At 36.5% G+C, this 26,127-nt stretch overlaps 1 protein-coding gene across 18 annotated transcripts in view; it reads left to right on the forward strand.

The window, feature by feature from the left end:
• FOXP2 (forkhead box P2) overlaps positions 1 to 26,127 on the forward strand; it is a 660,955-nt gene that overhangs the window by 213,041 nt on the left and 421,787 nt on the right. For all 18 annotated transcript variants that reach the window (XM_070069853.1, XM_070069849.1, XM_070069850.1 and 15 more), the window contains one exon: positions 16,078 to 16,168. The gene's annotated coding sequence lies outside the window, so the exon portion shown is untranslated. Of the gene's footprint in view, positions 1 to 16,077; positions 16,169 to 26,127 lie in introns of those variants that run through there.

The raw sequence follows: 26,127 nt of genomic DNA on the forward strand, positions 1-26,127 counted from the left end.
AAGTGGGAAGATTTCTCTTTTTAACCACATTTAAGTGTATAGTTCACATTGTTGTGCTACAGGACCATCATCCATCTCCAAAAGATTTTTCATCTTGGAAAATTGAAACGTGTGGCTGTCAAAAACTAACTCCTTATTTTCTCTTGTCCTAATCCACTGACTGCCACCATTCTACATTCTTTCTCAGGGAATTTCATTACTCTATGTATTTCATGTAAGAGATGGCTACCCCTTGGTTTTTATATTGTTATTTTCTATTATTAGTACACACACATCAAAATTATGTCCCTTCTTGTTTCCCCATTATTAGGGCTCTATTTAAGGTTGTCCATCACAAATACTTAATTTTATTTATAAAGCCATATGTTTTTCAGAGTAATGACATGTCACTTTTTAGCTTACTCTGTTTGTAGTGTTTTCCTGGCCTTTCTTATTTTCTTGTGCCTTACCACCTTCAATAGTTCATGGTCAGAGAATAATTAATTTTGTATTCAAATTCATATATATATTCAAATTCTAAACAAAATATGTTTAAAAATGTGATCATTTAGAATGCAAGAAAATTACCATGTTCCTTAGTAATTTAAGGGTCCTCTATGTTTTGTCTTTGCATGATAGCTCATTTCTTTTTAATGCTAACTCATATTCACTAGTATATATCACAATATACTTACCTAGTCACCTGTTGAAGTTGCTTCCAAGTTTTGGCAATTTAAATTAAAGTGGCTGTAAGCATTTGTAGTCTGTTTGGACATACATTTTTATTTCATTGAGGTAAATACTGAGAAGCGCAATGACTAAATCAATTAAATATAGGAAAGATAGGAATTTTTATTTTACTTTAATTTATTCATTCTTTGATGTTGTTTTTTTCTCTGTAGATCCAATTGTCTGATCAATATTACTGGCCTTCTGTCTAAAGAACTTCTAACTTTTCTTGAACGGCAGATTGCTACCAGCAAATTCCCTCAATTTGTGTTTGTGTGTCAGAGTATTCCTCTATAACTTTTGAAGGGGAATTTCACAGAGTGCACAACTCTGGGTTAATGGTTTTATTCTGTTAGTACCTTAAATGTTTCACTCCACTTCTTACTTGCTTGATTTCTGAGGGAAAGTTGATGTAATTCTTAATCTTTATTTATCAATAGTCAGGGTGATTTTTCTTCTTGCTTCTTTCAGGATTTTTTCTTTATATTTGATTTTCTGCAGTTTGAGAATGATAAACTTAGGTGTAGGTCTGGGAATATTTATCCTTAGTGTTCTTTCAGCTTCCCAGAGGTGTGGGTGTGGGTTGCTGTCTGACAATAGCTAGGGAAATTTGAGTCAATACTGTGAATATTTTTCCCATTATGCATTTTCCCATTATCCATTTTTCCCCATTATGCATATATTATACCTTTTATTGTTGTCTTACAGACTGAGATATTCCATTCTATTTTTTCTTCTTTGTGTGTGGGTGTGTTTTGGAGGTTTCTACTAAAATATACGCTAGCACAGAGACTCCTTAGCTGTGTCCAGTCTACCAGTAACGAAATCAAAGGCATTCTTCATTTGTTACAGTGTTTTTGATCTATCATGTTTCTTTTTGGTTCTTTCTTTGGATTTCCATTTCTTTTCTTACACTGAGCATCTATTCTTGCATGCTGTCTCTTTTAGTATTAGAGCCTTTAGCATATTAATAGTAGTTGTTTTAGAATCTTATCTGATAATTCCATGTCTTGTTCTTATTCATAAAAGTGTCAATAATTCTTACAGTTACACTCTCCCTAGTCAGTTTTCAAATTTTATTTGAGTGTTTGAGCAGGTAGTTGTTTTATAAAATTTCTAACAATATATCCATGTAAACGCAATCTCTGTTTTGATTCTAACACTAATAATGCTGCTGTTAATTTTGGTTATTAATTCTTCCTACTTGTTGACTTTCATAATTTGATTTATTTTTATACTATATCCACCATGATTTGAATTAAAAAACATAAATAGGAATTGGAACAATATATGGCTTTATGTTCATAATAAGTTATTAAATTGTGATTTTGATGCATTGAGTTTTTTTGTGTAAATTTCATTCTAGGATTATGAGAGAATTCATCCAGGCTGTAAAATATAAAGTACCAGAATCAAAAGGAGGGAAATATTTTTATTAAAGTGCCAGCTTGAAATTTGAACAATTCATATTACATACTCCTATTGAGTTATGCTATTACATCAAAACATTTAAATAATCAAAGCATTCCATTTCATAAGCCACATACCTCCTTATCTTACTCTAATAAAGGTATACATAGGTTCTCTAAACAGGTGAATACAGATGTACAAGATAAGCCAAATTGGAAGAAAGGATTCAGCACTATAAAATGAGCATATTTTCTGACCCAACTTTAGCTTCTTCAAACTTAAGTTCTGTCTCTGTTGAAGTTAATTTGACCTCAAGGGAAAATCCATTGCCTGACTTAGTGCAGTCTGATGGAAGTGATTTTTTTAAAAGTCATTGCTTTGCACACTTCTCAATTCAAGCTACGTTCTATTTAGAATTTATGAAATAAATATTATGTCCTGGATGATCAAATAACTGTAGTTATTTATTAAACAAATTATTATTATAAAAATTGATTATGACATTATAAAATTTTATTATTACAGCTAAGTTATAACTAATGATTTTGATAACTACATAACTTTGATAAATTTGATAACTAATAGTTATAAAATAACTATAACTGTTACCCTTAAAAAAGTTTTTTTAAATGATAAAACATCACTATATAGTGTATGCTTCTTATTCCCAAATACATTATATTGTGATAGCAGCTGATTGAACTGGCATCATATTAGGAATATAAACTAATCAAAGAAGGTGTCTGGACATGAGATTGTTTGACAAGTGGTAGTGAGATCATGAAAATCCCAAATCATCCAGGGTCATCAGACTGTTAACATACTTTTGGCTATTTATTTCTCCAATTGGGAAAACCCTACAACTCGGGTACACGAAATTTTTCTTACATACTTTAAAACACGTTCCTTACTGCTGGAGCTCTGTTTCTGTGGGCTGCCAGGTCACATTTCTTCAGTCTGAGGGGATGGCAAAGCATTTCCAGCATCAGGGAAGGGTAGCTTCGTTATTTACACTCACATTGTTACTGTTCACTTGCTTTTCCAAGTTGCATTTACCAACTTCAGAAGTCTGTTATTTTGCTGGAAAGAATATTCTTGTCAACAAAAATAAGAGAGGAAAAGTGAAAATAGAGATCCAAGGCTTTGTTCTCAGAATCATAAATGTTGATATATTGAACTTGGCATATTAATCAAAATAGTTGTTTTAAACATCAAAAGAAGGATGAACTTACCTGTTTTGTTTGTTTTTGGTTCGAGAAGGAAAAGAGGGAAGTACAGAGATAGGAATGGATGAGTAAAGAGAATAAAATAAAAGATATATATGAAGCATGCTAGATCTGTTACCTGTTTTTAAGGCTTTGGCATCTTAACTACAATAGTTAACATGAAAGAAATTCAGACCTATGTCTTTTCTTACATAATCTGAGTCTCGTTAAACCTGCTTTATTAATTCTGGTAATAGCATTTTGCATTTTTTCATTTGTCATTTTCCTCTAAATTGGTCTTATCATGCTCTCAGTCAAAAACAACAATAAAAACTAAGAAGTTTTTGAAAGAATTCTCTTTTATTGACTTGCCAGTGAGTATTTTGAGCTCCCACTGAGTGCATGCCTCTGTAGAACGAATTAGACAACTCCAGCCTGTGTTTGAACCCAGGAGCTTATTTTCAGCCTATCACTTATGGCTGTAAAAGTTTTTTACCTTTCAGTCAGAATTCATACTCTACTTTTTTTGCCTGCAAATCTTTTACTTCCTCCATTTTTTTTAAATTTTCTTCATTAGTAATGATGTACTATTTGATAGTTCTGTCTTGTATCACCAACCATCAGAAACACTAAACAGTGTTTATGTTATTTTGGAAATTTATTTGATTTTCTCATCATAGCAGCATACATATGCATATTTAAGGCTTATATGACTTTAGTAGTTCTAACTTGAATGGTTGATAGAATTATTTTCACAACATGATTTTAATGAGCATGAATTTTTTTAATTAAAGTTGCACTGTTTCCTATGTAAAGGTGAAATATATCCACTTGATAAATATTTTTCTAACTTTAAATCTCATCACAATCATTCATTTCTGGGAATGTTTTCTAAAAATCACAGGTTTGGAAAAAGTTAATTGTACTCCACTTTTCAGACTATAATGTAAGTATTATTATTTTTGTAACTTCATAAAAAATTCAGAAGGGATCTAGATTACTTCTTTTAATAAATCACTGATTTAAATTTTGGACTAGGATTGCTTACCTTTAGAGGTAATATCTCTGTTCTTGTTTAAAACTATTGCTATTTTATTTAAAATTTCGTTTTAAAATCCCCACGCCTTTATTATTGTATACTTAGTAGAATTAATACATTCATTTAACAAATATTTATTGAGTACCTATAATGTGCCAGATAGTAGTCTAGGTTAATGGGACTCATAAGTGAATTAAACCTCTGTCTGTGATCTTGTGAAGTTCACAATGTTATAATCAAAGTTAGGATGCTAACTGTAGTGAGTTCTCTGTATCTCTGTTGGCAGTTTCATAGCCTTTTATCTTTGCACAACAAATTTTTTTCAAATTTTAGCTGTTTCCTTGCCTTTTTTTTTTTTTTTTGACAGGCAGAGTGGACAGTGAGAGAGAGAGACAGAGAGCAAGGTCTTCCTTTTTGCCGTTGGTTCACCCTCCAATGGCTGCCGCGGCTGGTGCGCTGTGGCTGGTGCACCGCGCTGATCTGATGGCAGGAGCCAGGTACTTATCCTGGTCTCCCATGGGGTGCAGGGCCCAAGCACTTGGGCCATCCTCCACTGCACTCCCTGGCCATAGCAGAGAGCTGGCCTGGAAGAGGGGCAACCGGGACAGAATCCAGCGCCCCGACCGGGACTAGAACCCGGTGTGCCGGTGCCGCAAGGCGGAGGATTAGCCTAGTGAGCCGTGGTGCCGGCCTCCCTGCTTTTCTTTTGTACAAATAATAGTGATATGATGTTCCTGTCATGTAAATAAAAATGCAAAATAAAGCAAAAGCCACACAAACAACAATAAAAAAAAAACCTGCTACCAAATGCATTCTGAGTCATTTATGGCATAATTTATGGACTGAGTAATTTATGGGCTATATCCTGAAAAAAATGCCATATTCCACAGAAACCTATGAACATACATTTTCTCCTAATTAACATGCATCCCAATTCCCTTACAAGTGGAATTAAAAATGTGAGTTTGTTTTCTTGCTAGGGTTGAGTTATTTATTTTCTCTTCACATACATGTTGTTTGTATCAGCATTCTTTGTGAGTGGACAATTACCTGTTTATTCTTACTTAACTAGCTTGTCTTACAATAATAATTCTCACTGTTATACAAGAAGACATGGGTATACAGATGAAAACTGTGTATAAACTCTTAATGTAGTTTTAACTTTTGAACATCATTTATTCCTTATGACCTTTATAAAAAGTATATTTATTTACTCCATATTTTCAGCATATTCTTCAAATCAGAAATTTCACTTGAGTAAGGATTTTATATTATCTATCTTGTAGAATTCAAAAGACAATTGCTTTTTACTTAAGCTTTATATGATATAACTTTTAATTTTCATTAATAAAATTGTAATATTTATTTTAGAATGTGACTTTATTTTTAATCATTAGAAGACAGGACAATGGAAAACATTAACAAATAGTTACAAATAATAAACTAAAAAACTATATCTTTTAGCTGTCAATTAGTTCCTAGAAAAAAATTAGTAATTTCTCACCTCATCTAACATAGTTCTTTAAATAGTATAAGTCAAACTCTCTGGGAATGACTGAGTAACACTTTTCTGATCCTACTACAGCAAAACTTAAATAAATTAGTAATCTTATTTCAAAGGGAAGAGAAAATTTAAAAAGCAAGTGTTTCTAAATGAAACTGCATAAAGGTTCTGTCATTCAGGAAATCTTCTATGACTGTCCTTGCTTCATTTGAGTCTTGCACCTGTACTTACCATGACCCTTAGCATATTGTAAAAAGAATCCCTTGTGTATCAAACTCTATGAGAGCAGGACTGTGGCTTTATTTCAGAGCCTGAACAGTGTTGGACATATGACAACCAATAAATATGTGTGAGTGTTTGTATATAATAGAATTCTATTCAGTCTTGTCTTTTACTATTTATCTTATTTTTCTTTAAAAGCTTCATTTTTTTGAGGCAGAGAGATGTAAATATAGGGATAAATAAGGGAGATAAAAGAGGAAGAGGGAGACAGAGAGTAGCTGTGCTAATTTACATTTGCACCAACAGTGAATGAATTCTCCATTCTCCACATTCTTTTTTTTTTGACAGGCAGAGTGGACAGTGAGAGAGAGAGAGACAGAGAGAAAGGTCTTCCTTTTGCCGTTGGTTCACCCTCCAATGGCCGCCGCGGCCGGCGTGCTGCGGCTGGCGCACTGCGCTGATCTGATGGCAGGAGCCAGGAGCCAGGTGCTTTTCCTGGTCTCCCATGGGGTGCAGGGCCCAAGCACCGGGGCCATCCTCCACTGCACTCCCTGGCCACAACAGAGAGCTGGCCTGGAAGAGGGGCAACCGGGACAGAATCCGGCGCCCCGACCGGGACTAGAACCCGGTGTGCCGGCGCCGCAAGGTTGAGGATTAGCCTAGTGAGCCGCGGTGCCGGCCCATTCTCCACATTCTTGATAGCATTTGTTGCTCTCTGTCTTTTGGATAATAGGGGTAAAGTGACATATCATTTTGATTTAGATTTCATGGACATGGATGTTAATGTCCCCTTCTATCATTGTGCTCGAGTTTGTTTTATCTTAGGTCTAAAAATATTTGTTTTATGTCTTCATGGTTCAATTTAGGTAGATTCCATGTGTCCAGATATCTATCCATTTCTGATAGCTTTCCCTGTTTGCTGGCATACAAGTCCTTGTAGTAATTTCTGATGATTGTTTTTATTTCTGTGGTATCTGTTGTTATGTTTCCTTTTTCACCTCTGATTTTATTGATTTGGGTCTTTTCTTTTTTTAGTTAGTTTGGCCAATGGGGTGTCAATTTTGTTTATTTTTTCAAAAAACCAGCTCTTCGCTTGGCTACTTTTTTGTACTTTTTTTTTTGGATTCAATCCTGTTGATTTCTTCTCTGATTTTAATTATTTCTCTTCTCCTACTAGATTTGGGTCTGGTTTGCTGCAGTTTTTCTAGATCCTTGAGATGCGTTGAAAGCTCATTTATTTGGTGCCTTTCCAATTTCTTGATGTAGGCACTTATTACTATAAACTTTCCTCTCAAAACTGATTTTGTTGTATCCCATAAGTTTTGATATGTTGTGTTGTTATCTTCATTTACTTCCAGAAAATTTTTGATTTCTCTTTAGATTTCTTCTATGACCCGTTTTTCATTCAGGAGCATGTTGTTCAGTCTCCATGTGTTTGCATATGCTGTAGGGATTCCTGAGTTGCTAATTTCCACCTTCATTCCACTGTGGTGTGAGAAGCTGCATGGTATGATTCTAATTCTTTTAAATTTGCTGAGACTTGCTTTATGGCCTAGTATGTGGTCAATCCTAGAGAAGGTTCCATGCACTGCTGAGAAGAATGTAAAATCTTTAAATGTAGGATTGAAAGTTCTGTAGATATCTGTTAGATCCATTTGGGCAATAGTGTCTATTAAATCTGCTGTTTCCTTGTTGATCTTCTGTCTGGATGATCTATCTATTTCTGAGAGTGGAGTATTGAAGTCCCCCAGTACTATTGTATTGGAATCTAAGTCTCCCTTTAAGTCCCTTAACATACCTTTTAAATAAACCGGTGCCCTGTAATTAGGTGCATATACATTTATAATAGTTACATCTTCCTGTTGAATTGATCCCTTAATCATTGTATAGTGTCCCTCTTTGTCTCTCTTAACAGTTTTTGTATTAAAGTTTATTTTGTCTGATATCAATATGGCTACACCTGCTTTTTTTCATTTCTGTTGGCATGGAATATCTTTTTCCAAACTTTCACTTTCAGTCTGCATGCATCTTTGTTGGAAAGATGTGTTTCTTGTAGGCAGCAAATAGATGGGTTTTGTTCCTTAATCCATTCAGCCAGTGTGTGCCTTTTAACTGTAGAGTTGAGTCCATTAACGTTCAATGTGACTATTCATAAGTATTGACTTTGCCCTGCCATTTTCCCAAAGATATTTTCTGGTATATGCTTTGAGCTTCCTATGATCTTTTACTGGTAGGTTTTCTTCCTTTACCTTCTTTCATACTGATGGCTGTGTTTCTGTGTGTAGCACATCTTTAAGCATTTTTTGAAGGGCTGGACGAGTGGCGACAAATTCTTTCAATTTCTGTTTGCTATGAAAGGTCTTTATTTCACCTTCATTCACAAATGAGAGCTTTGCAGGATATAATATTCTGGGCTGACAATTTTTCTCTCTTAGTACGTGGGCTATATCTCACCATTCCCTCCTAGCTTGTAGGGTTTCTGATGAGAAGTCAGCTGTGAGTCTAATTGGAGATCCTCTGAGAGTAATTTGACGTTTCTCCCTTGCACATTTTAGGATCTTTTCTTTCTGTTTCACTGTGGTGAGTTTAATTACAACGTGTCGTGGTGAGGATCTCTTTTGGTCAAGCTTATTAGGGGTTCTATGAGGTTCCTGTACTAGGATGTCTCAGTCCTTCTCCAAACCTGGGAAATTTTCTGCTAATATCTCACTAAAAAGGCCTTCTAATCCTTTCTCCCTCTCATGCCTTCAGGAACTCCTAGAACTTGAATGTTGGTTTTTTTAATAGTATCCTGTAGATTCCCAACAATATTTTTTAGATTTCTAATTTCCTCTTCTTTTCTTTGGTTTGACTGTATACTTTCCTGTTCTCTGTCTTCTAAGTCTGATATTCTCTCTTCTGCTTCACCCATTCTGTTTTTAAGGCTCTCTAACGTGTTTGTCATTTGATCTATTGAATTCTTCATTTCATTATGATTTCTCGTCACTATCACAGTTTCATTTTCTACTAGTTGTTTCATTTCATTTTGATTCCCCCTTAATATTTCATTTTCACGCTAGAGATTTCCTATCCTATCCATTAAGGATTGCTGTAGTTCAAGAATTTGTTTTTGAGAACTTCTTAATGTTCTTATCAATTTTTTGAGATCCACTTCTTGCATTTCTTCTATCTCATCATCTTCATTATCTTTAATTGGGGTGTCTTTTTCATTTGGGGGCATCATAGTGTCTTCCTTGTTCTTGTTACCTCGGTTTCTGCATTTGTTTGGCATTGTGGAGATATTCTTTGGTTTCTTCGCTGTGGTGCTTTTTCTCGTTATAGTATGACTCTAGATTAAGTGGAGTGTCTGCTTTTGATGGATCCTTAGAGGCTCTGATGGGTGTGGCCAGAGAGCTCTGTTTGGTTCTTCAGGGTTAAGGGTGTGCCAAAGGTGACTCACCCAGATTATTCTCTCACTCTCTCTCTCTCTCTCTCTCTTTTTTTTTTGACTCAGTTGGGAAGTAATTCACAGCTGAGTGGAATTGAGGGTAGTTGATGTATGCAATCTGGCCCCTGTGGGTATTTGTTTGCTCTACCCCTGGGACTACACAAAGAGATTATGCAGCCCTCAGTGTCTCATATTTCTCCGTAGTCTCTCACCGGGTTGTCAAGCTTACCGAGTTTGTGTACTCGGTGAGTTCTCTCGCCCCCTCCTCAGATTTTCACAGTCTCAGTTCGTTAGCTCCACACTTTCACTAGGTCCTAACTTCCTGTTATTTCTGCCCACCAGAGTCAGGTTTTTCTGCTTGGCTGATGGCGGGCGCCACTTTATGAATGTCCAAAATGGCGCCTGCTCTTTGTCTTGCTCGGCTTTGTAAGGTGAGTGGAGAGAAAGGCTAGTGTCCGTGCCGGTTCCCCTTATTTATTCGTTTTTTTCCCTCCTCCAGTCAGCCTGGTGAACTTTCCCCAGCGGGGCTTCAAGCCTCGTTCCCTCTAGGCTCTTTCTGCCTTTCCCCACCAATGTCTCAGGTTACCAAGGTTTTTGTCTCACCTCCCCTTCCAGGGCTGGCGTGCAGACTCTGCGGCTGGGCTTCCACGCGATGGGCGACCTTGCTCTCCCCGTAGGTCCTCCATGTTACATCCACTAGATCTGGAAAAGTTTCCTCTGCAATTTTTTCCTGAGCCTTTTCCTGAGGCTACAGTAACTCCACTTTTATTAAACTATCTTTTCCCGAACTGTCAGTGCGTGCCCTCACTATTCCGCCATCTTGGCTCCCTGTTTGCTAGCATACAAGTCCTTGCTGTTTACTTTCTGACCCAGCTTCCTGTTAGTGCTCCTGGGAAAGCAGTGAGAATAGTTCAAGCCCCTCAGCCATGTGGGAGACCCAGATGGATTTCCTGGCTTCAGCCTGGCTTAGCATCAGCCACTGCACCCATTTAGAAAGCAAACCAACAGATAAAATCTCTGTCTCATTCTACATTTCAAATAAATAAATAAATATTTAAAAATTACTAAAAGAAATAAAGAGAAAACTAATTTAAAAACTCTAGATTATACTGCATTCCTTGTTACCTTTTGACATTTTCATGTCTCATTTTGTGTATCAATATATTATCTATCTCCTAACATATTAATGTAGTTATAAATATTTATAATTTTTTAATCTTCATGCTAAGATATGAGTGGTTTACATACCATGGTTACAGCATTAAAGCACTCTGAATATGTTTTGCTATTATTCTTACCAGTGAATTTTTTTATCTTCTAATATTTTCTTCTTACTCATTACTATCCCTTTTTTTAAACTTTATTTTATTGATTTGAAAGGCATAGTGACAGAGAAGGAGAGACAGAGAAGAAGAGGAGGAGAGAGAGAGAAAGAGAGAGAGGGAGAGAGATCACTTTTCTATTTGGTGGTCCATTCCACAAATGTACATAATTGCTGGGACTGGGCCAGACCAAAGCAAGGAGCCTGGAACTCCATTGAGGTATCCCACATGGATGACAGAAGCCCAACTATTTGGGCCATCTTTCACTGTTTTCTCAGGCACATTAGCAGGAAGCTGGATTTGAAGCAGTACAGCCAGGGCTCAAAATGGTACTCAAATATGGGATGATGGCATTGCAGATGGTGTTTAAACCTGCTGCACTACCACACTGACCCTACCATCTCTTTCTTTTTTTTTTTTAAAGAACTCCCTATATCATTTCTTGTAGGATAGGTCTGGTGATGACAAATACTTTCACATTCTTTTTCTGTCTATAAATGGCTTTGTCTCTCCTTAATATTTGGTGGATTGCTGTATTGGTTAACAGTGTTTTGTTTAGTTTCCCTTTAGTATTGTGAAAATGTTATCTGATTCTTCTGTGGTATATAAGATTTCTGCAAAGAGTCTGCAGTCAGGAAATTAGGGTACATTTATATGTTATTTATTTATTTTCTCTTGCAGCTTTATTTTTTAAAAGATTTTATTTATTTATGTGAGGTATTTGAGAGGCAAAGTTATGTACAGAGGGAGAGACAGAGAGAGAGGTTTTCCTTCTGCTGGTTTACTCCTGAAATGGCCACAGTGGCTGTACCTGGGTAGATCTGAAGCCAGGAGCCAAGAGCCAGGAGCTTCTTCCAGGTCTCCCACATGGATGTAGGGGCTTGAGCACTTGAGCCATCTTCCACTGCTCTTCTAGGCCATAAGCACTGAGTTGTATTGGAAGAGGAACACCTGGGACATGAACCGGTACCCATAGAAGATGCTGACACTGCAATTAGAGGCCTAACATACCACAGCACAGTGCTGGCCCCTCTCTTGCAACTTTAAAAATCCTCTCTTGAGTTTTAACCTTGGAAAACTTGATTATAACTTGATGTGGTAGTCTTGATTGGGTTGAATCTGTCTGGTTTGACTTTGCTTGTGGGTACCTAGAAAGTTGTATCTGTCTCTAGAGTTTGAAAATTCTCAGCTACTATTTATTCGAATCAGCCTTCCACCACTTTGGCATTTTCAAGTCCCAAGACCTTGGATATCTGCATTATTCATGCTGTCCCAATATTCCAATAAACTTTTCTTCTTTCTTCGATTATTTTCTTTTCTGTGAATTTCAAATAGTCCATATTAGATCTCACTAATTCTTTGATCTATTCTGCTGTTGATACTTTCTATCAAAGTTTTAATCTTGCTTAGTGCAGTTTTCAGCTGAAGGATTTCTGCTTGATTTTTTAAAAAAATACTTTCAGCTTTCTTTTAAATTTCTCTGTTAGAATATTTAATCTTTTCTATGTGTTTTCTTGAAGATCATTGACTTTCCTTAAAATAAATATTTTGAATTCTTCATCTGAAAGTTTGCAGATATCACTTGCTGTGTTATCATTTCCTGTCTTCTTGTTTTGCTCATTAGGTGAGGTCAGAGTTCCCTGAAAGTTCTTGATGTTTGTTGGTATAAGATATCATTTGCACTTTTATTGATTAAGTATTTTGCACCAGAGATTGCTTTCAGACTTTTTGCCTGCCCTCCCAGGAATTCTAAGCAATTCTGGCTTATTTTCTCTAAGCCAATGGAGATTTTGCTTTTTTAGTCCTAGATGTCACCCCAAGTCTACTTGTGGTGTTTGTTACTGTTTCAGCATTAGTAGGTGCTCCAGATCCAAGTTTGTCTCAAATCTGCAGTTGGTATCTTGTTCAGAATGAGTGCGCCATAAATGGTAATTTGTCTTTGCAAGCCTCTGGTTGGAGCTGGAGTAGTCCTAGAATCCTCATCCACAATCATGGACCAGTTTTCAGGCACCACAGAATTGTGCCTGGCTCTGCATTTCAATGTTGAGGATCCAGTTTTTCAAACTCATATGCAGTGGTTTGTCCTCTGCCTCCCTGTTCTACCCTATGCATGTTCTCTTGGTTGGGCTGCCTGAAGGTATGGGAGAAATAAGGTGGACAGTCCTGTGACCACCAATGCCACAATGCTAGATCACACCTGGCACCCACAGCATGACATAGGAGTAGGACCAAGGCTCACATCACTATACATTGCCTGTTGCTGAACTGAATTAACAGACCAAGATTGCTGCAACCAGCTGCAGGTGATGCTGCCCAATATATCATTCCAGTGAACAGAGTCTGTGGATCTCTATCTGACAAGACATGTGCACAGGATCCATCTACAGCTACTGAATGGAAGAAGGGATTGTTAGGACTTACCCAGTGTTTGATTTCACCATTCTTGTACTGAGTTTCAAGACACAGTCCTGTATAAACTTTGCTGTCCTACTGCCTGGCAGTAGGAGTCTTGTTCCATGCTGTCTCCCTGAGGTTGGCAGAAGGGTAATGGAGGTAGCCCTGGACTACCTAGGCTGACACTAAGCTGGGTCACCCCTGAGTTTCACAGTTGCAGGGCTTTCGAAAGTCTTGTGGGTACACACCATGTGTGTGGCTGGCAATCATGCAGGCTAAAACATGTCTGTCCTACCAGAGTACAGGTCGCTGCCTGACACAGGCAGATCTGGTGGGTATCCTCGAAGCAGTGGCCTTGGAATAGAGGCTTTTGTGCTATATTTGGTGCTGGAGCTTACTGGAGCATTCCTATCCTCATTTCCCACTCTTATTCCCATGTGGCTACATTACTGCTCCACTATCTGGTTTTTGTGAAGAATGGTGGATCTAGTCCCTTGGCTGTTTGGCTAATGAGGTTCCAAAGGCACCGGCTGTAGACACTGGCTTCAGAGCCGGAGCTTAGGAGCTCTGTCCAGCACTGAATTTCATTTTGGTATTCTTTCTGCTGAGTTTTAAATATAAGATCAAGTGGGAGATCGGTCTTTCCACACTGTTCTCCTTGGGGTTGAGAGAGCGGGTGATGTGGGAAACCTTCATTTTCTGCTCTCTTCAACGCATCTTTTCTTACTGTCATGCTTAACTAGGAACTGTGGTCTTCCTACTGTCTGCTTAGCTCTTATGATGGGGTTTTGGTGTGTGATTAGCTGCCCAAATTGGTGTTTCTATGGGGGGGATTATTGCTGAAGTGTCTTAACATAACCCTCATCCTTAGTTTTTGATTTTCACTTTGATATTAGTGGACCTTTCAAAGTTTATGTTTTAAAAATAGGTCTGTGGTTTTTCTTCAAAAAGTCAAGAATTTTCTCTTTCTGTCTCTCAGTTTTTTTTTAAATCTTGAACTTATAGACTGATTCAGGAAAAATTGAAATTTCTGAATATAGGGAAAAGAAAAAGCTAGTATGGAATTGGGTAATAACTTAGACTTGTGCATTTTAATAAGAAATATCATTCTTTTGGTAGTAAGCAGCTACCAAAAGAAAATAATTATGGAAGATAATTTTAATATAAGGAAAGTCAAGAGTAAAGCCTGCTTATTTGCAGAATTTTGTCATTAAGATAAATGTGATCAGCAGAAGCAATAGAGAATGGGTGTTGCAATATCAACAACAGAAATTTGAGTTGCCTTAGTAGTTGTGACTTTGCTTTATCTTAATGCTTATGATTAACTAACAATTGCTTCAAGTTATGCTGTGACGAATACTTAAGGTTTTGTGGAGTACCAAAGGCATCTAGGTGAAAGAATATTGCAAGCATTGGTTATTTGGGTCTCTGATTCAACCAGAATATTTTATTTTTCATTCACCTGTCAGTAAGGTTTCATTGAAGGAAAAATGTTCTTTAGCTGAAGTATCAGTATTGCTGCAAATACAGTTTTGTCAAATTTTGTTTTGTAGTATTGTCAAGCCAGTGGTCAAGAATGATATACTACTATAGTTTAATGATCTGTGATTATTTTAAAATTGACTGTATATGAGTGAAATGATCATCTTTTCATTTGCTTGTTGGTTGTAGCCCTTGCCTATATATCTGCTGATTTATGGTTTTTCTTTTCTTTTTTTTTTTTTTTTTTACTTTTTCTTTGTTGAATCATTTATTTAGTGGACCATTAATCCTTTGACTATATTGTAAGAAGGAAGGAAGGAAAAAAGAAAGAAGGAAGGAAGGAAAGGGAGAGAGAGAAAGAAAAAGAAAAGAAAAAATACATGGAGGGAGCGAAGTGTCATTGTATTCCTAGAATTGTGTCTATGAACCACATTGAAAATTGATGAGAATTGTGTTGTAATTATTATGTGTTTGCTGTAACTCTGAGAATCTAATATATTAATAAATCTCTTAAAAAGTAGAATAAAATTTCAAAAAGTATTTAGAAATTATTTAAAATTAATAAAATGTCTAAACAATCAAAAAAGATAGCCTATGATTTAACCCATTTCTTTCAGTGAGGATGTCAGACATTGTTAATTGAATACAGTGTGCCTTGGTGCTACAGATGTAGATTTAGCTTCCAAACAGCTCTCTAAGTAGTCTGTATTAATCACTCAATTTGACGTGAGACAAAACACTGCAGGTTCTAAAATTTCATTGCACTTTCATTACACTTCACATAGCCTTAGAAAAGTTGGAGCAAAATCAGATTATAAAGGAATAGACTAGAAAAAAGAGGGGTTAAATCAGAAACAAGTCTGAAGAAAATATTCAAATAAGCATTAATATAATAACCTTTAAATTGTGATTATAAGAGGAAAAATGTCTGCTATTATTTGGTTACTTGTAGAAGACCCTACTAAGTTCATTAAGTGTGCGCTGAAGAGACAATTGAAATCAGTCATGTTTTCTGTAAAGAATCAAAAACAAATAATTTTATTTTGTAAATTATAAAGTTTAATCTCTAAGAAGTCTAAACCTGTGAAGTCAATGAAAGAATAGGAATTAAAATCTTAGCAGTGCATCTTATGCTGTCTCTGTGATCCTTTCTTAAACCCAACAATGGACTTAAAGTTCTCTAACTTACATGGTAAAAAAGCACTTCATACATATTTGAAGTTGTACAAAATAAGGAGCCCATTAACAATTCCGCTTACTTGAAGATGAATATGCTCTGTGTTCTAGGAAGTCATTGCACTAATTGTGACATAAATTCAGTGGTAGTTTTCAAAGCCATGACGATTATTTGTCTCTGTTAACAGGACTATTCTAATGTGATGCTGGGGTTGAATTTACCTGGAACTCCGTTTTAAGGTTAATTCAAAAGACTTGTGGAAGTTCTGCAAGAAATAGGTAAGTGTCCATTTGTTAACCAATCTTTTTTTGTTCATTGTAATTTTTTTTTTCTTTTTCTCATGTTTGGTAAGTATCTTCACGCAAAGGTTAAGAAAGTTTTCAGTGGACTGCAGAGACATGTGAAATATAGCAATAGGAACACTTACTAGGTAATAGCGCCTTTCATTTTACTCCTTGGTCTTCTTATACAACTTAATCTCACTTTAAAAAATCAGCATAAATACTTTTTACTTGCTGAATAGTATGGTGAGTGGTGCATTAAGCATGTGATTAGAGTGGATTGAAATTATGTTTTTGTAAAAATTAAAGAGACAAAAAAAAAAGAAGGAAGGATGAGGATTGAGGGAGGGAGGAAAAAAGAGAGGGAGGGATGTATGGTTATCTTTTTGGAACTGTACCTATGGAAATACATGAACTCTGTTCTCTTTATTTAAAAAAAAATGAAAAAAATAAATGTTGAATAAAAATATTATTACTCATTTCTTGAGTAACAGTACCTTTATTTGTATAAAATAGTAAAGTGAATAGAGATTTTTAGCAAGCAGGATTACCTGACAATGAGCATCATGGACCATGAAGGAAATTATTTTTAAAAAATAGAAAGTCTTTTTCCCAGAAGGGAACATAATTGCATTTAAAGTTAGTTCTCAGAACTGCTTTGGGAACTTGCTAATTAGACTTTTTTTTCCTAGTTATGTGCTTATAGTGGCGGGTTTTCTGCATTTTAAAATGAACACTAATCACATATTGGTGTAAATAATGCATATGCTTAATGCCAAAGGTCCATCATAGGGGGATAGAGCATTCTGAAAAAGAATTTATTCTTAGAAGTTCTCTGAGTTATGAGCCTCAAGCTGTAGGTACAATGATAAAGGAAGAATGACAGAATGGCAAAGACTTTGGAGTCAGGTTGATAAGCATTTGCATGCTTGCAGCCATTTATTAGCCTTATTATCTGCTTTGGTTAATTTCCTTAAAATTTACACATCTTTTTCAAATCTAACACTTTCTTTTCCAGAGATACTTGCTTATTGGATTATTGTAAAAAAATCAGCATAGTCCACAGTTATTTTCAAGAAATAGTAGATTTTCTTCTTTTTCCTTGGTTTTCCTTCTTTTTATTTGGTTGAATCTTCCTATTTTCAAGCAATTTGTTTAATTTATCCTTATTTTACCTTTCATTGTGGTTAAATAGCCTGCCTTGATAATTCTTCTAGAATGCTAATCAAAGTATTTCATACAATTTACAACTGAGAGTGTTTATGTATATAGGTCAACGTGCAGTTGGGCGAGTGTGTGTGCACACTTTTGTTTGTGTGTCTTACTCCAAGATATTCACAATTATGGTCAGAGTTTCCCCTGTAAGAAAATTAAATCCAAATGAAGTGCATGACTTTCATTCACTAATAGGAAGAAAATTGCTAGAAGTTTAAGAAATACTTACTAAATAAGTATTTCATCACACATGAAAAACTATTTGCTCTGTTTTTTAAATTGTTGAAAAGTAGGTGGACTGATCAGGAAGTTGATTTGGCAGAGGGGACACTGTGTTAGCAATGCTGATGTAAAGCCCACCGACATTCCTTGGCGAAAGAAGCAGAGTGAGAAAGACTGCAAATATAGAGGCTATAGAGTATAATTGTTGAGAATGCAAGCTTGGGAATCAGATTGCCTGGGATTGAATGATGGTTCCAAAACTCACTCTGTGAGATCCCAGTGGAAATAAGGAGCCATCAAAAAAGGAGGTAGCTTTCTCTGAAGGGAGGAGAGAACTTCCACTTTGCATGTAGCTCTGTGTAAATAGTGATGGAGTTTGTGAACTCAGAAGGCTTCCATAGCCTTGGCAGCTCATGACAAGAGCCTCGGGTGACCACTGACTTTATAAATAAGAGTTAATTGTTAAATCAACCACAGGAGTCACCGTGTACTTGCTCCCCCTGTAGGGCCTCTGTCCTTAATGAGTTGTAGTATGAGAATTAACAGTAAAACTTGACTTCAGATAGTACTTTATACTTTGTGTGTCTGTGTAAGTGCAAACTGTTGAAATCTTAGTACAGAGTTGGTCTTCTGTATATCAAGACAATTAAAATTGAATCTTAATGAAGAATGGGATGGGAGAAGGAGTAGGATGTGGGACAGGAGTGGGAGTGAGGGGGTGGGTATGGGGGGTGAAGAACCATTATATTCCTAAAGGTGTTCCTGTGAAATTTATATTTATTAAATAAAAGCTTTCTAGAAAGACCCAAATCTTCCATATAGTAAACTTTGTGCAAGTCACAAAAGTTTTCCAATCATTAATTTCTCAACTTACAGACTATATAGAGTATATATAATACTTTCTATATAATACTTTAATACTCTCTATATCATACTTTTCTATTTTGTAGAGTTGATCAAAAGACTAAATGTATACATCTATATAAAAAATATAATGAACATAAAGGAAAACGTTAGTAGATTGTTTTTCCTATTGTATTAGTTTCAAAGTTGACCGTGTTATTCAGGTCATGTGGTAAATATCCTACATAGCTTTCTAATGTTAGTTCAATCATGAGTCTTAAAAGAAGTCAACACTGTTGGTTCAAGCTGCTATAACAAGTACTATAGACGGAGGAGCTTATGAACTACAGAAATTTATTTCTGTCAGTAATAGAGGATGAAAGTCCCAAGGCCAGAGTGTCAGCCAGCACGATCAGGTTCTGGTTTGCACACTGCCAACTTGTTACATCCTCACACAATTTCTTAAAATTTTTATAAATTCATTATATTTAATAAAAATGAAATATTATCACTAGTTATAGCATGTTTTTTCAGATAGTTATACTTACAGTATAATGAAAAACAAACTCTTCTGATGTCTAAAATTCATCCATTATTTTAGGTTAGTTAAAACCATGAGACTTATTACAGCCTGGTCTGATATTTAATATATAATATTTTCCATAATCTGACAAATTCCAAATGTCCAGTCATCTCTACCATTACTTTCATATGTGTTGAACTACATGTCTTAAGCTTGCTCACGTTTGTCAGAGCACAATCTATTGTTTCTTTCCTTTTCTACATCTTTTAAAGGCACATATGAATTTCTGTTTCTTCTATTACATTGTTCTTGTTTCATCAATACTTTTTAGCTAGTCCAGAACTTTTCATGCAGTGTTACACTCTATCATATCCAAAGGGATGTTAAACATATATGATTATAACCATTTGTCTCGGTACCGGGCTACCTACAGAGAACAGGAATGCATGTTACTCAATTGTATGTTAGCTGAAACCTTGCCTACAATAGTAATAGTATGTTAAGAAATATTAAATAACTTAAGAAATACTCACTGCATACATGACATACTTTTTTTCATTTAGAACAGTGGTCCCTAAATGAAACCAGTATCCATTTTGAGAGTCATGTCTCAAAGGAGTTCTTTATAACAACTCTTATATTAATGCTGTAATCTGAGGTGTACCACAAGAAACCCTGACATTACTTGTCAGAATTCATTACTACTTACACATTCGGAAGTGACTGTACACAGGAAGAACACGAATTCCTGGAATCTATAGGTTAGGCTATGTTCAGCAGCCTCTAAGGTGGTCCTGATTCCTATGGCCTGGTTGTTACGCCTTTGTATTTCTCCCTCCCATCTCTACCAGGGCTCGTCTATGTGGCCAATAGAATGTGGTACTAGGGATGATATGTTGCTCTTCTAATTAGGATAAAAAAGAGATTAAGATATCTGTGCAGAGTTCTTGCTCTCTTGTTCTCTCCCTGCTTGTCTCCCGCATGGTTTATTCTTGGGGGGAGGCTAAGTGCCATGAAGAGGTATGTGTGGAGAGGTACTAAGCCTTTTGGTCAATAGCTGGGAGGAACTAGCAAATTGCTTGCAACTTCTTGGAGAATTGTGAGACTACACCACTACTGGATTCCTGGCCCTCTGTAACTTCTGTGAGATAAGTGTTTTTATTCCTAACTGCTACGTTTGTGAGTGTTTTGTTATATGGCAATCGATAACAAATTCATTATGTATTCCAGCCCTAATGTTATTTCCACATATTTCAGCACTGTCCTTAACATTACACATCATCATCATACAAGGATTAACAATATACCAAACATATGGCCTCTCCCACAATATAATTAAGAAATAGGCATGCATACTTAGAAAGTGGCGAGTAAAGTCAGAAAAAAAATATGAATGTTTATACCTGGAATACTGAATTTGTGGCATTCAGAGGCCACTTTAATCATGTCAGTGTTGTGAATTCATGCTAACTTAGGACTAGGGAGGTCTGGATGTTTATCTGGTATACATTCTCTTTTTAGAAGAGCTGAACACTTACCTTCAGAGGATCTGAGCTTACAGAATCTACTAGTCCACCACATTAGTATTATTTTTTTTTAAAATATGTATTTATTTGCTTATTTGAAAAGAAGAATGACAGATAGATAATAGAGATCTTGCATTCATTGATTCTCCCTTCAAATGACTGCAGCATCCATATCTGGGCCAGGCTGAAGCCAGGAACCAGGAACTCCAGCCTATTCTCTCACCATATGGATGGCAGGGAACCAAGTACTTGGACCATCTTCTGCTGCCTTCCCAGGCACAGGGTCATTATCAGAGTAGCAGTGACTCAAACCAGGCAACCCAATGTGGGATGCCAGTGTCACAAGCGAAAGCTTAACTCACTGCATCAAAACCTATCATGCTAGTTTTCTACTCTTCTACTTTGGTAGCCTTCATAGAGTTACAAATAATAGAGTGTATGGAAATATCTAGGTATATGTACACATACATGAGGAGCTATACTTTGACATCTTGAGTTCACTAGAAAAGTAATATGTTTGGTTTCCAGGAAAGTGAATTGATATTTATGTAACAGCAAGTAATAGAGTAACTGTTTTAAAAAAATTCATTTTAAGCCATAATTCCAAGTTTCACTCTTATTGATGAGATGATAGTATCTAGGGATAAATATTGCATTATTTTAAAAGTAAGAGTAAAAAAGCAGATACTGATAGAATAAAAAAGGGAGAGAACGATCCAGCATGGGAAGTGGCATACACAGCAGACTCGTAGAATGGCAGATGTCCTAAACAGCACTCTGGCCTCAGAATCAGCCCTTAAGGCACTTGGATCTGGCTGAAGAGCCCATGAGAGTATTTTAGGCATGGAAAGCCAAGACACCCTGGCAAAAAAAAAAAAAAAAAAAAAAAAAAAAGACTTAAATGAAAGGTCTCTGTGAGTGAGATCCCATTGGAAAGAGTGGGCCATCAATGAAGGAGGTACCTTTCTCTGAAGGGAGGAGAGAACTTCCACTTTGACTATGACCTTGTCTAAATAAGATCGAAGTCAGTGAACTCAAGAGGCTTCCATAGCCTTGGCAACTCATGACTAGGGAGATCTCTGATGCCATAAACAAGTGTGTCAAATTGTTAAGTCAACAACAGGAGTCACTGTGTACTTACTCCTTATGTGGGATCTCTGTCTTTAATGTGTTGTCCAATGTGAATTAATGCTATAACTAGTACTGAAACAGTATTTTACACTTTATGTTCTGTGTGGGTGCAAACTGTTAAAATCTTTACTTAATATATACTAAATTGATCTTCTGTATATAAAGAGAATTGAAAATGAATCTTGATGTGAATGGAATGGGAGAGGGAATGGGAGATGGAATGGGTGTGGATGGGAGGGAAGTTATGAGGGGGAAAAGTCACTGTAATCCATAAACTGTACTTTGGAAAATTATATTTACTAAATAAAAGTTTTAAAAAAAGAGTAAGAAAGCAGAAACGTGTTCCTTTAAAAATAGAGTTTACCTTTAAAATTTAAAATTTGTGGCTTGGAGATATCCACTTGTAAATTTTTTATACCATTATACAAAATAGCAAGATATGGATTTTAACTGGCCTGCTTTTCAATTCAACTGAACATTAAGTACCTTTTTAATGGTCTGATTTGCTGGGAAGAGCACCATTACAATAATCTGCTTTTTACAGCCCATATCAAATATGAACTGGCATCACTTATTACAAAGTTTGTGCTTTGGGAGACATTTTCACAGCATCTACAGTACTACCCCACATTTCTTGGAATTAGTCTTTAATGATACCATTTTCCAAAATGAGTTGTTGCTCAAACTTACTGATTGTTTTGTGGTTAAAATCTAATCCAGCAGCTATATTTAAAATATCATATAAATTTGTAAGGAAAGGTCCATTGTAACTATTGTTACATTAGCAGTTGTATGAAAATGCAATTGAAGAGATGCCATGCAGCTTGATGTTTTTAGAATTTTTTTCCCATATGTGATATCCAACGGGTGAATATGAAGCCTCATTTTTAACTGTTGGCAATTCAGGTTTTTACTATTGTCTGCTGAAGAACAGAGGACTATTACTGTAGATGTCATGTAAAATAAAGTTAGAGTCTGAAGCCTCCTTTTAGCTGTCAGCCTTATTAAGGAGCTCTTCATGTGTTGAACTTGGCACCTGGTATTGTACAAGCAATGCAAGTGAGAGCCTGGGGAGAGCTTTCGTTCTCTTCACTGTGGCTTTATTAGGCCTGGCTCACATTTTCACCATTGCTTTGCCTTATTCCCACTTTCTAGCTGCAACTCACAGCACAGTAGGTCTAATATAGATTGACGCCTTTGCCTGAAGACGTATTGAAACTTGTGTCTCAGAGTTGCTAATGCTCACTGAACCATTTTATTGAAGATAAAGTAAATAAAATAGATTGCCATATGAGAATTCTCTGAAATCAAATGGAATAATTTGGCAGGTTTAAGCCCATGAAGAAGGTAAAGCAGTGAAACAGAATACTTTTTATGTTCTGTATATCAAGGGATAAATATTTCTGTTTCAGTTCACCTAAAATAGTCATTTTGTCAATTCAATTAAATGTTAAATGAAATTCTCCACTGCCACATTATTTTTGGTTTTAAAAATGGTCCTATCAAAAAAGCAATATAAATAAAAATTTTGAGACTAAGATATTTTGATGATTTTTCCTTTGCCTTTTTGTGACACTTGAGTGCATGGATGGATAGTCTCAGAGACTTTAATAAACAACACAAATGAATGGATTTGCCAAAGTGCACTCTAGAATTTTAAGGTTGGAAGATAACAGTAAAGCTTAGCCTATTAAAAGATGCTCTGAATCTTGAGTCTTTTAATTATCAGTCACAATCTCTCTTTTTTAAATGTCATATGGAGTTTTTTGTTTGTTTTTTTTTTTGTACAAAATTGTTAGATTTATTATAAGTATATATATTAAAAGTGACCTTAGCATGTCAAATTCTATTCAAGGATGGGGAATCTTTTTATTTTTTCTATCAGGGGTAATTTGGATAGTCTTTATATAATTCCAGGATGTAGAAAATTATCAACTTAAAAATTAGCTTGCTGTAGGTGATTGAATTTTCAGTCCTGCTTGCGATTGGTTGCCAAACCAAGTGATTTCACAATAACAATATTGATACATTCGGTTTATAAAATACAAAGATCTTTCTTGAAAGTTTGATGCACAGATCTCTCATTTGATTGCCTAGGTCAACTTAAAAGTACATATTCATAGAGGAAAAATATCAGTAAAATAATTTTGTTAGAAAATTTCTGAACTTCATATTTAAACTCAGTATTTCTCTTAAACCTTGTAAAAAAATCTATTACACTAATAACTTATGATATAATTTCTCTTACAGTTCTCCAAAGTCAATGTAACTTCAGTTATGTCCCTCTTAAGTGTGCACAGTTAATTTTAAAAATTTTGCTAATATATTTTTTCATTTGTTTCTTGGATAATGATTTATGTTTGCAGGTTAATATTTCCACTAAATACATTTTTTCTTTCAACAGTCCAGTAGTCTCAACAACTATTAATTCCTTATTGTGACTTCAACTAACTCTACCATTGGATGTAAAGCATATGTTACATTTTTATTTGAACAATGAGTCATCTTAAATAAACTTTTAAATTGTTTTTAAATGATTTATTTATTTACTTGAGAAGCATAGTTACAGAAAGAGAGAGGGAGAGACAGATAGAGAGAGGTCTTCCATCTGCTTGTTCACTCCCCAAGTGGCTGCAACGGCCAGGGCCAGAGCTGGGCAGATCCAAAGCCAAGAGGCAGGAGCTTCTGGATCTCCTGCATTGGGTTCTAGGGCCCAAACACTTGGGGCACCTTCTTTGCTTTCTCATGCCATCAGCAGGGAGCTGGATATGAAGTGGAGCATTTGGGACTTGAACCAGCTTCCATATGGGATTCCGGTTTAGCTGGTGATGCTTAATGTACTACACCACAATGCTGGCCCCACACTTTCTTTGACCACTTACGTACTGGAATCAGTTAAAAATGAGTTTAGTTCTTGACTATGGGCTTTTTTCTGCTACGCAGTACTCAGTCTCTTTCAGGGTTCAGGGTGTCTTCAATAGCATGCAAAGATGAATAAGAATAGACATCCTGGGGCCAGCAATGTGGCGCAGCAGGTTAAAGCCCTGGTCTGAAGCACTGACATCCTATATGGGCACCAGTTCTAGTACGGCTGCTCCACTTCCAATCCAGCTCTCTGCTATGGCCTGGGAAAGCAGTAGAAGATGGCCCAAGTCCTTGGGCCCCTGCACCTACTTGGGAGACTCAAAGGAAGCTCTGGCTCCTGGGTTCAGATTGGGGCCGCTCCGGCAGTTGCAGCCATCTGGAGAGTGAACCAGTGGATAGAAGACACCTCTCTCTTTCTGTCTCTGTCTCTCTCTTTGTGTGTCTCTCTCTCTGCCTCTCCTCTCTCTGTGTAACTCTGACTTTCAAAAATATTTAAAAAAAATAAGAATAAACATGCTTTGTTTTCCCTTTAGGAGGAACCAAAAAGGACCTTGATATATCATAGCATTTTTTCTCATGCAGTCCCCTTATATATTAAATAATTTTATGTTTATAGTATTCTGGTGCCCTTGTGTTCACATTTATCTTCTTTTCTATATTTTGTACACATGTGTCGCTCCCCCCTCTTCAAGGAGGAACGACACAGGACCCTGCGCTGTTCTTTCGTCTGCTCGGCCCTCCCCGGGTTTGCTGCTGGTTCTTCCCGGGTTGGCTACCGACCCTTCCACCTCTGTGGAAGGGCGGTTCCCCCTAGCCACTTTCCCCACTTCCGCGGGGGAGCGGCATACCGCCGGCCGGCTCTCTCGGGGGCTGCACAGGTGTTCCTTCAGATAGATGTTCCCCTTAGATGTTCCTTGTGCATGTTGTCTCTCTCCTCCTTTATAGTCCTTTTCCACCAATCCCAACTCGGCTGCCCACACGCCGAGTACGCTGCTCTCCTCCAATCAGGAGCAGGATCAGCTCCTGGAGGTCATCACTCAAGTTGGCAAGAGGCAGCTGCGTAGAAGCTGTTTCCTCCTCTCCCAGCGCCATATTGTGGGAGAGCAGATGCATAGAATAAGTCTTAATTCCAGTAACTTAGTCTAGTCCAGGTTGCTCCCCACAACATGTATCTCTAATTGATCAGTAAATGCTAAAAGTTCATTCTACCCTCCAGAAGTACATCTTATTCACTATGAACATTTGTCTCCATTGAGATTTTGGTTTTGAATGTAATTTGCCCTCATGAAATCATGATATTGAGAAAAATTCTCTTAAAATAAGGAGAGCATTACACTGAGATTCTGACAAACCTTAGTTTCTATAACAATATATTTTAGATTCCTAGGAACATGCCAAACTGCAGATCAGAGAACTTGCAGCAGATTCAGTGTGTGGTGAGTCAGTGCTTGTGCTCACCTTCGGTTTCTGCTTTTTCTCTATTCACTCCTGGTTACTGCTTTGCCTTTATGCTTAATTCCTGCTTTCAAAATTCTTTATTGTCTCTTTAGATTAGTTTTGGGATAGTGTATTTTCTTCTGGCACTTATCTGGTCTCAGCACCTACACTCTAGGTCCTCCTCCTTTTCCTCC

The sequence above is a fragment of the Oryctolagus cuniculus genome, chromosome 3 (assembly GCF_964237555.1).
Source record: "Oryctolagus cuniculus chromosome 3, mOryCun1.1, whole genome shotgun sequence".
Classification (NCBI taxonomy): Eukaryota; Metazoa; Chordata; class Mammalia; order Lagomorpha; family Leporidae; genus Oryctolagus; species Oryctolagus cuniculus.